The 15825-nt window shown below is 36.1% G+C and overlaps 1 pseudogene; it reads left to right on the top strand.

Annotated features, from left to right (window-relative positions):
- The first annotated feature begins 95 nt into the window (after nucleotides 1–95).
- On the top strand, nucleotides 96–14834 carry LOC120173691 (annotated as a pseudogene).
- Nucleotides 14835–15825: the final 991 nt, after the last annotated feature.

A 15825-nucleotide genomic window follows, 5' to 3' on the forward strand; every position in this document is an offset into this window, starting at 1 on the left:
TCGAGTTTAATTAATTCGTGTTTAAATATACATACTTAAATTTAAAGTATCCTAGAATTTGAGAACCGCCATCACTTTGGCAGACAATTACTCGGTCTTTCCAGCATCAAATGGCAAGCCAGACCCCTGATTTCATGGTAATCTTCGTCATCAGTTGTCTAGGTTTCATCACCCTTTGTAAACCAGTTTTCGGCTTCATCAAATGGGTGTGGGTCATGTTCCTCAGGCCACCAAAGAACCTCAGACATCACTACTGTTCATGGGCTGTAGTCACCGGCTGCACCGTTGGGATCGGGAAAGCCCTGGCGTTTCAATTGGCGTCCCGCAGTCTTAACCTTCTCTTGGTGGGCCGAAACCCTTTGAAACTCGAAGCCACCGCCAACGCCATACGTGAAAGATTCGGCGCACAAGTAGAGTCCAGAAACGTTGTCCTCGACTTAGCCAAAACCAGCGGCGAAGAGATATCGAAGACGATCGATGGAGGATGTTATTGAAGGGCTGGACATCGGCGTGCTTGTGAACAACGCCGGCTTGAGCTATGAAGGTCCGAGGTTTTTCCACGAGGTAGAGTCGGAGGTGGTGGAGAGTATTATAAAGGTGACTGTAGAGGCGGCGACTGGGATTACTAAAGCGGTGGTTCCGATTATGGAGAAGAAAAAGAAAGGGGTGCCTCCTGTTCTTACCCTTTATACACCATTTATGCTAGTTCGAAAGTGTAGGTTTCTCCTCCCTTCGACTATTTTTAGGGTTTTATTGTAAGGAGAAGAATTCAAAGGGAAGTTTGCAATTTTGTCACAGATGCCTTACAGTGTTTTCAAGAAGCATCAGCTTGGAATACAATAAAACTGGAATCGATATTCAATGTCAGGTTGGTATAAAAAAAATGCATAATTTTATCAAATAATTTTGCAAGTCTGCAACTGTTCTACATACACTTATTATATTTCTCTAATTCTAGTTTAATTTGCTGATAAGATTGTTTTTCTATATTTGGTTTTTGAGCGATTTCAGATTCCATCGTTTGTGGTCAGGAAAATGACGAAATTCAGGCGATCTTCGTTGTTCATCCCATCAGCTGAGACGTTTAGCGAAGCAAGCTTACGGTGGATTGGTTATAGGGAGCATCCGTGTGTACCTTATTGGCCACATTATTTTCAGTGTTTCCTGCTGAAATTACTGCATGATAGCTTCAAGAATCGTTGTGTTTTCCGTTACTTTACGGGGATTCGGAAAAGAAAGATGATGAGAGATTCTCGGAAGCTAAGACCAAACATCAACCAGAAGCTTACTGTAAACCCTAGATCCGACCGAGATATATCTCAAGATCGCATCGACGAAAGTTAAATATTATAAAAATAATGTCTCAAAAATCTAATATAAAATAAAAGAGAATGAAATATAATTAAATTCAAATATTAGTCATACCGTACGGAATGAAATATTGTTAATCAATCCTTTAAGTACCAGAATAATTTTAACAGTCAAGAAAATTGCAAGGAAGAAAATTAAGAGAGAGAGCTATAAAATTGAGTGTGTCCTTAAGTGCAGACCCATCAACCGGGAATAAAGCACAATATTCAATAAATACACAATAATAAATAATTTAGACGTGACATATATTCATACATATTAAATATGATACGAATGCAATGCAATCTAACTATGCCAACTACGTCATCAAATAATTATCACCAGTGATTGGACATTACCATTTGATTCGGATAACCAGTTTCGATTTCAAAACTAGTCGTTTTGAAACTCAAGGTCAATTTCAACACCCATAGAGTGTTCTGTTTTGATGGGTTTCAAAGTCCAATGTTTGGTTTTAAAACCCTAGAATGAAAACTCAAATTCTGAGTTTGGGAATGCTCCAAAATAGCTCTAAACTCGACTCAAAAACGCTCGAACATAATCTGGATATCAAATAGATATGTAGGACCTTAAAGCAAAGTTTTAAACATATCAACACATCATTTACCATTAAAAAGCTTCAGAGACATGCTAAGCACAAAAATAATATAGTACATATTTAAGTCACCTAAACATTCTTTACATACATCATGAAGTACACATAGAGGAGGGAGTGCTTTACCTCTTATCAGTAGTAATGAAGGTTCAAACTGATGGTCCATCACAATTTTCTTTTCATCTAACCTTAAAGGTCTCTTCAATCCCCTTAGAAGCTTGAACGAAGAAAATAAAAGTATCGAAATGACATCTTTTATGCTAGAATAATAGAACAAACCTTAAAATGCATAAAAATGAAAAAGGGTTTAAAATGTTCATTTTTCCCACAAACTTCCTCTAAACTAAGATTGGGCCCAACTATCATTTTTGGGAGTTTAATAGCTCATCTTGAAGCTCATGAAGAGAGGGTCTAACTTCTAAAAGTTACCACTTTGAACAAAAATAATGGAATAAAAGTTTTTAAGAGGAAAAATATGCAGAGATCAAGGATAGAGAATGAGCCAAAAAAGTGCTCAACCCTTGTCTCAAGAATCCCATGAAATTATAAAAGAGAAAATAACTTCAGTGGTCGAAAATGCCTTATAATATACGATTTTAACCAACTTTTTTTTTATTTGTGAAAATGACCAACAAATTCGCAACGCGAACTCCAATTTCGCAACTCAGTTTCCAAATTCGCAATGCGAATTTTCTTTTCGTAACTCGATTTTCGAATTCGCAACACGAATTTTAATTTCGCAACAGGTTTTAGTTTCGCAACACAAATGTTTTGGGTATATAACTATGCAGCAACAACAACTCATAACCTAAATCTCTAAATCGCAACTCATTCCATCTCCATCTATCACTCTTTCCGGCGACATCCGTTCCTATATCCAACGACATCCTTCCCCATCTCTAATTTTTTTTACATAATTTTATTTCTATATAATTTTTCAATGATTTCTCTCCCAAATTATCAACTATCAATTTAATAAAGGTATGTTTTTCTCTAAGTTAGTGATGATATGTAGTTTATAGCTCGTTTGTTTAGTAAATTAATTTACAATTTGTAGAATGAAATCATCTAATGTTGATTATGTTTGGATAGATTTGTGTTTTGGAGGGTCATGGGAGAATGTTCATGGTGTTTTACAATATATGCATTTACCCATGAATCTTCAACTAAAACTGTCATTAAAAAAGTTAACTTATGAAACTCTAATATTACGTGTTGCAAAGAAATTGAATTTAGAGCCTCTAAGTGGATTTAGGCTATCTTATCAGAGAAAAGGTAAAGTTTATTTGTTAACCGACAATGAAGATGTTGAACGATTCATTGCTTACATTAGTGTTTCACAAGAAGATGATGTTACATTGTATGTTGTTGAACCTAGAAGTAGTGAAGTTGGGTCAGTAGCGGGTAGTAATCAACTAAGTTCTTCAACCCCAGTTTATGGTGTTCACAATGTACAACGTTGTTATCAACCTCAAAATTTGATAGTTCCACCACAATTTCATCACCAAGAAAATTTTGTTTCACCACATTTCCAATACCAAACACAATATCAAATACAATCTCAAAACCCACAACCTTTTCCTAATCCAAATCCCAATCAACTTTCAGCACCAAATTCTGATTTTCGTACTGACCAGTTAAACGATTATGAGCCAACAGAAAAAATTGTGAGTACTAATCAGTATTCGAAATTTGATCTTGGTCAATACCCGGACTTTGATCTTGGTCAATACTCGGATTTTGATGATGTTTCAGAAGAAGAAACAGACCCTGCGTGTAATGATTTTGATATTGGTCAATACTCAAATTTTGATGATGAAACAGCCGCTGCCGAGGAAGATGTTGTTGATAATAATAAGAAGGAAGTTACGACTGTGAATGAAAATGTTGAACATCCATTCTATAATTTATATAACCCTAAAGAAGAAGAAAAAGAAGAAGAAGTCCCCGAAGAAAAGAAAAAGAAGAAAATACCACGGGAGTATAACTGGAATATGCCAAAATTACTTCAGATACCAGAAGAAGAGTTGGTAAAGATAGCAGTTGATTGTTACACAAAAGTTATTCGTATCAAGAAAGATTATTGTTTTGATACAAAGGAATACTTGAAGATAGCTTTGTATACGAAATGTGTGGAAGATGGTTATCAACTAAAAGTTAACAAATCAAGCAAATATCGTTTCGAAACAAAGTGTATGATTGACAAAAACTGTACGTGGCGTATGATTGCAAAGAGGATAAAAGATTGCGAAATGTTTCAAGTTAGGACTTTTATTGATAAACATACATGTTCAAAAACCCAAGTTTTTTCTCACCATAGACATGCAAACAAAAAGGTGTTGGGTGGTTTTCTGGCTGAGTTAATGTTTTTGAATGGAAGGGTATATCGGGGACATGAAATTATGAATGACATGAATGTTCGGTTCAAGATTAGTATCTCATATTCGTTGTTGTTTATCGTTATTGGTGTCGCAGTTAGTAAATCATTATAATTTTGTTGACTCATTTTTGTCAGTTACATGCATTTCACATTTAAATGATTATGTCTTGTGTATATTATTTTGTAGATTCGTTCATTTATTACTTGCATGCGCCAGTTATTATAGTTGACGGAGCACATTTGAAAGGTCGATACCTTGGAGTAAACTTATTAGCAGTAGCCATGGATGCTAACAATGGGATACTGCCAATAGCTTACGAGGTTGGAAAATCTGAAACCTCTGATTCATGGACATGGTTTATAGGGCATCTTAGGGATTGCATAGGTCCTATTAGCAATTTGACAATCATATCCGATAGGGCAAACTCAATTGACAACGCTGTTAGAAGGTGTTTCCCATATGTTTTTCATAGACTTTGTGGTGTTTATTTGTACAGAAATCTAAAATCAAGGTCTGCTGGTATAAAAAATCACAAATGGACATACTGGAAGACTGTAAAAGCTTATCGGGAAGTGGATTTTAATAAGCATATAAATTGTTTAAGACATGTTTTGCCTCAATGTTCTCAAACACTAGAAGATGTCAGGTCTGAAAGATGGTCAAGAGTACATCAACTTGGAGCAAGATATGGTTTCATGACGTCTAATAGTGCAGAATCAATCAACGCTCTAAGTCGTCATTCCCGAAAATTACCCATTACTATGTTAATGGAGTTTTTTCGAGCCTCTATTTAACAGTGGTACTACAAGCAAAGAAACCATGCATGTATTATTTCTTTAAATTCGTAACTTATCATATATTTTACTAAGTATTATTTATTTAAATTTACAGGAACATTGGAATGTCGTGTTACACCATGGACTGAAAAAAAGATAACGAAACGTGTTGTGAAGTCAACGTCATGGAGAGTTGAACCATGTTGAAACACTTTGTTTAAAGTATTGGATAATAACTTAAATGGGCTTGTCGATCTAAATGCAAAGACGTGTAGTTGTATGAAATGACAAACATCTGCTCTTCATCTAAACCAAGATGATTCAAGCGCATACGCTATGGATTGCTACACTGCAGAAGTATATCGACATATTTATGCCGAGATTGCCTACCCTATTCCACATCCTTCTGAGTGTGACATACCAGATGACATACAAACAGTTTTGCCACCAGTCATGGACATCAGGCTACATTGCCGACCAAAAAATCATGATCGTATACCGTCTAAGGGTGAAGAGAAGAGGATATCGACATGTAGTCGGTGCAAGAAAAGTGGTCATACAAGGTTGACCTGTGGATCACCAGTGCCATCACAATCATCTTTTCCTCTACCAAAATATGGATCCTCATCAAAATCCAAAGCTCATATGGTGCCAAGCAAAAGGAAATCAAAATCGCAATCCCAATCACAACCGGCTTCACCTTTTGGGACTTATTAACTTAGGTGATTTTTAAATGCAAACATTGTATTATGTGTATTTTATGTGTAAATGCATACATTTTAGTTAGACATTCATTAGTAACTTGAGTTTGAACATTGTTATGATCTGTTTAATTGTTATCACTTATCAGATTGTTGTGATTGTTGCGAAAGTCAAATTCATGTTGCGATTGTTACGAAAGTCAAATTCGAAACGCGAAATCGCAATGCGAATTTGACTTTCGCGTTGCGAAAGTATACCTTCAACATAATGCAGATTAAAATTTAAAACAACAAATCAACTTTTACAAATCAATTAAACAAGCAAAAAAAGTGTACTCCAGACAGTTTTTTATGCACAAATACATCAATTTCACGCAACTCACTTCAGGATTAACCTGCAGAAACCAAACATTTGTTCAAACAACACTTCCTACACATCTAAAACCAATAAACAACAAATTATTGAATTCTAGGTACATAACCAAACATTTTCAAACCAACAAAGAGTATATATGTTAACAACACTTGCTCAAACTTACCAATTATTTATGCACACTTTTAGCACGCAGATGCAGATAGGCAAAGTCTCGCATATATCGCTCTAGCCATAAAATACTGAAACCACAAGCCTACTGCACCTCTATCTCTATCTATGGGAGGTAGAAACTGTTTACTTCTTGTCGTCAAACGTTACAAGCACATGCATACGAGAGGACCACAATCCCCTTTAGCTCCCTCCGTTTGTTATGGCGTGGTCTCGTCTCTGATCATTGTAACTTTGAACTTCTTTGGCTTCTTGTTTCCAGAATTAGTCCAATAATCAATCGCATCAAAGTATTTAGCCAAATGAGCGCTCCGTCCCTTACAAATAATATCTCTCAAATCAGACAATGGTATGTAATTCAACATGCTGTCATATACTATCGTCTTCAGGGATGAGAGCTGAAGTTCGACGAGAAGCCAATGACGACGTTCCAAAACAGGGATAAACACCTGTAATCATAAATAATAATTCAATTGCGCACATCAAATTTTTATTTATGAACACCTTTAAAATATTCAAAAATAAATACTAACTTTATCGACTTCCCACCACGCAGGATAAAGTTTAGCTTTTCCATTTCCCAACACATATGAAGTGTCTCTCTGATATTTCAAGTGAGCTACGTGAAAAGACATCGGCATAATAGTCCATCACGTATTTTTTATTTTCTTCAATTTCCTTATTATCAGAAGACGTGACACCCATGCATCAATATGTTGTTTTATAAAAAAATACATATATTAGTGAATTTCATAAATTTTAAAAAAATATTAATCAAATTGCAATATAAGAAGAATATAAGACTTACCCCCCATTCAAAATAGCCATTGTCTTCAACCCCTAATAACACACCCCACCAAGACCGTTCAAGAAACAAATGCATATCATCGTCGAGTTTGCATATGTCAGCGTAACACCCCTGGCTTTGCTCATGTAGATAAAAACCAACTGCGGTCTTAGCCCAAAGGGTATTATCCATAATTGTGTCCGGTAGTGTTCTCCTCTCCACTTTAGATATCGGAATGGTACTGACCGGTAACTCATACGAAAGCCAACTCTTATCCATCATGTCGGGCACGTGAGGGGGTTTATCAATATGTCGACATATTATGCCATGTGAATCGGGCTCTTGAACGGTGGGAGAGACCTCTTGAACAATAACAGGGGCCTCTTGAACGGTGGGAGGGGCCTCTTGAAGGATGATAGGGGCCTCTTGAACGATAGGAGAGGCATCTTGAACAATGACAGGTGAATCGGGCTTCTTCTTACGGAGTCTTGACACTATTGGGGTGAACGGAGACGTAATGACACGTGCACGACGTCTGATGTGTGAACCCCGTCGTACAAGAAAAACCCGATGTAAAGCATCTACCTTATCGGCCCGCTAAAAATAAATTAATACATAAATCAGTAAATAAACAAATAAATAATGTCGAAAAAAGGTTATTTGCATTTTTAGTATAGTATTAAACAAACTTACCTTATTGCGTAGAGTATGAACCTCATTCTACAATGATGCAACAATCTCACGTAGAGCGGCTACCTCATCACTTAAAGTAGATACCTCACCACGTAAAGCACCATTGTCATTGCGTAAAACCTCTACTTCACCACGTAAAGATCATGCCTCATCACGCCATGCACCATTGTCGTCACGTAAAGTACTGACCTCCTCACGCAAATCATTGACCTCATCGCGTAACTCCCCTAACTAATCTCGTAGAGGTGGAGAACAGGGGGATAAATGTTGTGGCATCTTTGCTGGTCGCCTATCATGAGGTGATGATGGAGAAAAGGCTCGATGATGTGATGGAATAGGTGATGACTCTCGTTGTGGAGGTGATGGTGGAGAAGAGACTCGATAATGTGATGGAATAGGTGATGACTCTCGTTGTGGAGGTGATGGCTCTGGGTGTCGAGCTGTAGAATCGGCTCGATCAGGTGATGGCTCTCAAAGTGGGGGGTGCTCATCATCCTTGCCATCAAAAAAATGCTTACTAGCTTGCCACCAATCAGTGGCAAGCTCAGCCTCTATGGGTGTTAGCCTCTGTAATGGATAGTTGGCCTCCTAACAATATAAAAGCTCAAACAAAGTTAAACGTCTACTAGTAATAACTTGTTTATATATGGTAGTATTTGTGTTAACTTACATCACTCATCGTCGTATATGATAGTAACTCTTCCCAATCCAATAGCCGGATCCTCCTCCAGGAAATAGCCCTAGAAATATCATTTGAATTTTTGATTGCATATGTCTGCATGTTGGGAAAAGCCTCAAATATCCAAATCTACAAACAATATAATACACAAACATTAGTAATTGTTAAATAATTAATTATAATTTTGGAAACATTATATAGAAATTCTTACCTTAAAGGCCCAAATAAAGCCTGCCAAAATGTATTTGGAACCATGGCCACGCAAACTTTTTCGGTCCTCAAAGGCAGACGACAACTTTTTCCAGGTAGCTTTCCAGAGATATGAACCCCACGGAAACATGTTCCATGCATTTAGGTCCTCTACCAATAATATTAGGTCCTCGGAAATAGGTTGTCTGACCTCTTTGCCTAAAAAGTCGGCATGCAAAAGTAATAAAAGGCATACTTGAACAACATCGAGGTCATCCATCCGAGTAAAACCATCTTTAACAAATAATATTTTCAAGTCGTCGACGTGTAAACTCGGCTTTGCCTTTGACAGCTCAGGAAAAACCCGAGATAACCATGATGGGCGGGCGATATGACTAGTGTACCGACCTACATCATCGTGTCTGAAGCGTAGACCAGTGATTAAGCAAAACTCCTCCCGCCCAAAACAAGTATACGCTGGAGGAAAATGAAATCATATCTCTTCATCACCACGTTGTATCCTCTCGGGTAGATCGTTAGTCATGGTCTGAAGAAACAAATGGGTCAACATAGCATCTTCACCCGGATGTTGTACTTTCAGCCATGGCCCGAAGCAAGTATCCTCAAACAATTTTCTTTGTACAGGTGTAAGTATCGACGCAATTGTAGTGAGTAAGCTTAATTTATTCCTTAAGGTCAATAAAGCCGAAAAAAATTTCTACAAAAACAATAAACATACCAAGTTAGATATACCAAAAACTACAAATTATACACTATAAACAGACATGATATTAAACAATGAAAACAAAGCCAAATATGTTTCAAACTTGCACGATATTCACCCAAGTCATTATTCTATCATAGTTCATAAAATACATCAGATAACATTCCAGAAGTAAGCACTTATATAAACATTTAAAAGGACAACATATAGGTTTAGTGCAGGTTCAAGGACAACATAAAGAGTAGTAGTTTATTCTTGAAACTTAAATTCGCAACACTGTGAAACTAAAATCGCGTTGTCTTCTGCAAATTGAAACTTAAATGAATTACATTACTTCAACCAAAAGACAAAACAAAGATAAATATTAGCTTTACAGGGTTAAAGACTAAACAGTTTAGCAGTATTGGCAGCAACCGAATGAATTTACTAAGCAATCTAAGTGAAATGGTTAATCTATTATTGAAATTACCAGTAAATTTATCAACAATTTAAATATGAAAAATCTAATAATAATACAAAAATTTCAAAATAAAAATAATTAAAATAACTAACCCTCGGTGGTTGATTTTCCATTTCTGACCGTGAATGGTTGTGAGGGTGGCTCTGAGAGATGGAGATAGACGGATTTCGCTGGAGATGGGGATATATTTCGTCGGAGATGGGGACAGATGTCGTCGTAGAGAGTGAGAGATGGAGATGGGACTGAGTTGTGATTTAGGGTTTTAGGTTATGATTTGCGATTATATTGTTTACATTTGTGTTGCGAAATTAATATTGTGTTTCGAATTCGAAAATAAAATTTACGTTGCGAAAATAAACGCACTTTGTGAATTTGACTTTTGTGTTATAAATTTGACTTATGTGTTGCGAATTACAGATTCGCGTTGCAAATTTGAAAATCACATTGCAAATTTGGAAAAGCGCAATGCGATTTACATATTCACGTTTTGAATTTGGAAACTAAGTTGCGAAATTGGAGTTCGCGTTGCGAATTTGTTGGTCATTTTCACAAATCCAAAAAAAGTTGGTTAAAATCGTATATTATAAGGCATTTTCGGTCACTAAAGTTATTTTCTCATTATAAAAATGAATTCAACCAACTTTTATAATTATCTCTTTAGTCCCTCAACTAAGCAATGAAATTCAAAAATCCAATTTTTTCATCCTTTGGGCCATTACAATCCACTCCAAATTCAATTCTTGCCCCAACAATCAGAAGGTTTAGATCATTAATATGTAATACCCCAAAATTTTGATTAGTGGCCAAATTGAATAAAATGAAAATTTGATGGCTAAAGTATAAACTTGAGAAAAGTTTAAGGAATAAATTATAATTTTTAAAAGTTATATATTTTGGTCATGTAAATAAATAGTTTACCCTTCAAATTTTTTGTACGAAATTTTTATTAAAAGCTATAAAGTGTTAAAGTTCAAGAAAAATTCAAATAATCGGATTGAATAAAAAATCAGATATTTTGTTAGCTAATAGAGCAAGGACAAAGATGTTATTTCCATGTGTTAAAATGTTAGGATTTAACATGAATCATTGAATTTAATTTGATTTTCGTGTTAAATCTTTATTGTTGGATGAAAAATCGAAAGTTTGTAATTAAAGATTTTTGCAAGGTTAAAATTGATAACTACTAACTCCAAGTTAAAATGGTTATTTAGCATTAAAATCAATTTTTAAATTCATTTTGATATTAACACTACAAGAAAATATACCTTTAATGATACAGAAACGATGACACACGCTAATTTATGACTTGCAAAAAATGCGTGTCATAAAAAATGTCATGTTTATTAAAATCTGAACGATTTATGACTTACAATAATGTGTGTCATATTTAATTGTTATAATTCAAAAAATTAGAAAAAACACGGAGTACACTTTTAATTATGTGTCGTCTGTAAAAGTAGTCTTTTAATTTCACCCCCATAATTTTCATCATTTCCCGCTTCTTCCCCCTCGATCATCAGTTCACACTAAACATATGTTTCCCTTTTTCTCTTTCCATTCATGTTACCAAGAAACACGATATTGAGAAATCAGATGGAGAATGCTTCTTCCCCAAACCTCATCCTCCAAAATCCAAACGAGAGCACCAAAATCATCTAAGGAGAACTGATACAAGGGGTAAGAAAGGCAATGATTAGAAGAGCCCAGTGGTTGTAGGAGCGGCAAAAGTTGAACAAAATCCTTGTTCGTTTCATTTCTGTAAAGACAATAGATTATTATTGTTCCATTAAGAAGAAATGGCCAACGATCCAGAGAAGAGGTTTCATTCCATCATGGACAAGCTCTTCCACTCAAGGTTTTCTTTTTTCTATTTGTTTTTAAGTTTTAACCACTGATTTGTTTGATGAAACTTGAAATTTCAATTAAATCTCATCACTACTGCTATTTTTTTTGTATATAAAATGTATTTGTAATTATAATTAATGGGTAGTCCATCGCCACTGGGAACGGGAATAGGGAGACAAGAACAATTATTAGGAGCGAAGAAATGCCCAAATCCAACGCATTCTTTAGTAGCGGAAGAGAATAAGCATGGCTTAGCTACGAGTGAATCTCCACTTTGCAGACCATGGGATAGAGTAGATCTTCTCAGGAGATTTTCAACTTTCAAATCCATGACTTGGTTTGCTAAGCCTTAGGTTTCTATTTTATATTTCTATATTCTCACCATACCCTACCCTTTCCTATGCTTTTTGTTTTTTTTTAAATTCAAATAGATGATAATGTTTTCCATTCTTTTTAGGTAGTAAATGCTGTTAATTGTGCTATGAGAGGTTGGGTCAATGTGGATATGGATATTCTGGCGTGTTAATCATGCGGAGCACGTCTCCTGTTTTCGACCCCACTTTCTTGGATACAACATCAAGGCACATTATGTATCTAATATTGCTTAATTTTGGCCAGATAGTTTAAAAAGAGAAAATAACCTCAGTGACTAAAAATGCCTTATAATATAAGATTTTAACCAACTTTTTTTGGATTTGCCAAAATGATCAACTAAATCGCAATGCGATCGATAATTCGCAACGCGATCTCCGGTATCGCAAATCAGTTTCCAGATTCGCAACGCGAACTTCGACTATCGCAACGCGAACTTCGACTATCGCATTACGATTTACATATTCGCATTGCGATAGTCGAAGTTCGCATTGCGATTTTCCAAATTCGACTATCGCAACGCGAACTTCGACTATCGCATTGCGATTTACATATTCGCATTTCGATAGTCCAAGTTCGCATTGCGATAGTCGAAGTTCGCGTTGCGATTTTCCAAATTCGACTATCGCAACGCGAACTTCGACTATCGCATTGCGATTTACATATTCGCATTGCGATAGTCGAAGTTCGCGTTGCGATTATTCCAAATTCATTGCGATAGTCGAAGTTCGCGTTGCGATTTATTCCAAATTCGTTGTGATAGTCCAAAATCGCAACGACTGGTGGTATTGCATTTGTTTCTTAAGAATTTTCTCTAAAAAGATAGTATTTGCGCGGACGTGTTGAAGACACGTATTACCACGACCCGAGACGAGACGGACGGCGGTGGCAACGGCGCGCGAGAGTCCCCCTTGTTCTCTATCACTCAACAAGGAAGTGGGAAAGCCAAGCCTTAAATACCATTCCCAATAGTGTTTCCAATACTATGTGGGATTGAGCATTACCAACACTTGTTTCCAATACAATGTGATTATTCAGGAAACAATTAACAATCATGCACCTTAAAACAACTGAATCAGCAACCAATTGCATTAGTATTATACGATTAAATATGTCATAATTAAAAGTCAATCTACAATCAATCGCGATTATTGCAATTTAAAGCAAAACATTCAAAAATAATATCACTATTTAAGGCTCAATTCCACATAGTATTGGGAACAAGTGTTGGTAATGCTCAATCCCACATAGTATTGGAAACACTATTAGGAATGGTATTTAAGGCTTGGCTTTCCCACTTCCTTGTTGAGTGATAGAGAACAAGGGAGACTCTCGCGCGCCGCCGCCGCCGCCGTCCCGTCTCGTCTCGTGGTCGTGGTCGTGGTCGTGGTAATACGTGTCTTCGACACGTCCACGCGAATACTATCTTTTTAGAGAAAATTCTTAAGAAACAAATGCAATACCGTCGTTGCAATTTTAGACTATCGCAACATATTTGGAATAAATCGCAACGCGAACTTCGACTATCGCAACGAACTTGGAATAAATCGCAACGCGAACTTGGACTATCACAACGAATTTGGAATAAATCGCAACGCGAACTTGGACTATCGCAACGAACTTGGAATAAATCGCAACGCGAACTTGGACTATCGCAACGAATTTGGAATAAATCGCAACGCGAACTTGGACTATCGCAATGCGAATATGTAAATCGCAATGCGATAGTCGAAGTTCGCGTTGCGAATCTGGAAACTGATTTGCGATACCGGAGATCGCGTTGCGAATTATCGATCGCATTGCGATTTAGTTGGTTATTTTGGCAAATCCAAAAAAAGTTGGTTAAAATCGTATATTATAAGGCATTTTTGGTCACTGAGGTTATTTTCTCGTTTAAAAATTCTGGTATTTGCAGGATAAATTAGATATCATTTTTTTATGTTCTTCATTTGAGAATGTGGCCTCGGTGTTTAGCTTAAAGCTGGATAGTGGACACAAATTGACTTGCTCTTGGATTAACAATGTCTGTGATGAAAGACTGACTGAATTTCCTCCCACTGTGCCTGCTGATTTGGTTGATAAATTTCGGGCGAGATCTAACTCACTCTTTCAACTTATGGCTCTTCCAGTAATTTCTTCTTCAACCATTGAGTTTATGAGAAGTCCTCAGCTCGAAGAATTTCTCAAACAACCCCTAATGGTGGATTGTCTGAAAAGGAATGCTGAATTTTCTCATATAGAATGTAAAGAAGATGGATCTGCTGTGGATTCTGCTAACTTGTACTATCTGGTATGAAACTTGTTTCTCCTTGCTGTTTGCAATTACAAGCACATTAGGGCTGAAAATTTTTGCCAGTCTCAGATTCATAGGAACATGTACACTTAAACATGCATGCTCCTTTCTGAAACTTCCTTCTACTACATTTTCATATCATTCCACCTGCTTTGGTAAAAAAGAGTTATAATAATCCAATGGTTTCTCCAATTTATGACTTTACAAGTTTAACTTTTTTTGCATTGATGATTGTGGTTTTATCATTTATGCATTCCTGAGTTCTTGTTGGTGTTGAAGATTTATTAATTTGGAAAATTTTCAGGCTCAAAAGCTTATAAGTCTTTGTGGTTGGGAACCATGTCCACTACCATACGTTGTTAACTTCAAGGATGGTCAGAATCAGTTTGTTAAAGATGCTGAAACTTTAAGTTCACCCCAGTGAGTTGATTATGGACTAAATTTGTGTCTCAACTTCCATGCAGCTGATGAAAATGAAAATTTTGAGACAAATAAAGACTCTGGGAATTCTTTTAGATTGCAGTATGATCCCAAATATGTTGTTTGTGCAAGAGATGATAATTTTAGAAACGTCACACCATTAGAATGAACCAATGTTGCTGCAACGAAAATTTCTCCTTATGCTGGTACAAATGATTCTAATATGGGGGTTCAAATAGAGAGGTCTCAAAATGTAGTCCAAGATTCTGGCCAAAGTAATAACTTACTTGAAAATGTAGACAATAATAGATCTTGCAATATAGCAGTAAAAGATTCTGATACCATACATATTGGAGAGTCTTCTATCATGATCCAAGGTGCTAATGTTTCTCCTAAAAATAAAGGAACTAAGGATAATGATTCATCAGTTATGATTATATCTGAATAGTGCCATCCAGAACAACTTGCAGAAACAGAGAAGGTTTGTGATGAAGAAATTTGTTTATCTAATCAAAACTCTACTTGTGTTACCTCTTGCTTGGAAGCTTGTGTAAATGTTGATGGCACATAAAAAATGACCTCTATTGAGTTAATCGATCGATGGAATCAGCCAAGATGGGGGTGAATTTGCAATTAAAATTTTGGTGGAAGCTTTTGTAGAAAATTGAAAGTAATTTCACAGCGATTTAGAGTGGTTTGACTTTCTCAACCAAAGCCTACGTCCACTACCTTAGCTATCCACACTAAGGATTTTCCAACAAATTCTCTAATTTGTTCTTTCTTTTGAGGCCAAAGAGATAACCTTACAACTCCCTCAAGAATATACCCCAATTCTTGAGAACACTCTTTCTCAAAGAGAATATTACAAATTTGCAAACTTATAAGGAAATCGTCAAAAGGTAGATTGTTTGCACAATTCTAGAACAAAGAAAGAACACTAAAGAATAATACAATTGAGAACAATAAGTGTTCTTGAAAGAAAAAATGAATATTGA

Source organism: Hibiscus syriacus, unplaced genomic scaffold, assembly GCF_006381635.1.
Source record: "Hibiscus syriacus cultivar Baekdansim isolate YM2019G1 unplaced genomic scaffold, ASM638163v2 tig00003041_pilon, whole genome shotgun sequence".
Classification (NCBI taxonomy): Eukaryota; Viridiplantae; Streptophyta; class Magnoliopsida; order Malvales; family Malvaceae; genus Hibiscus; species Hibiscus syriacus.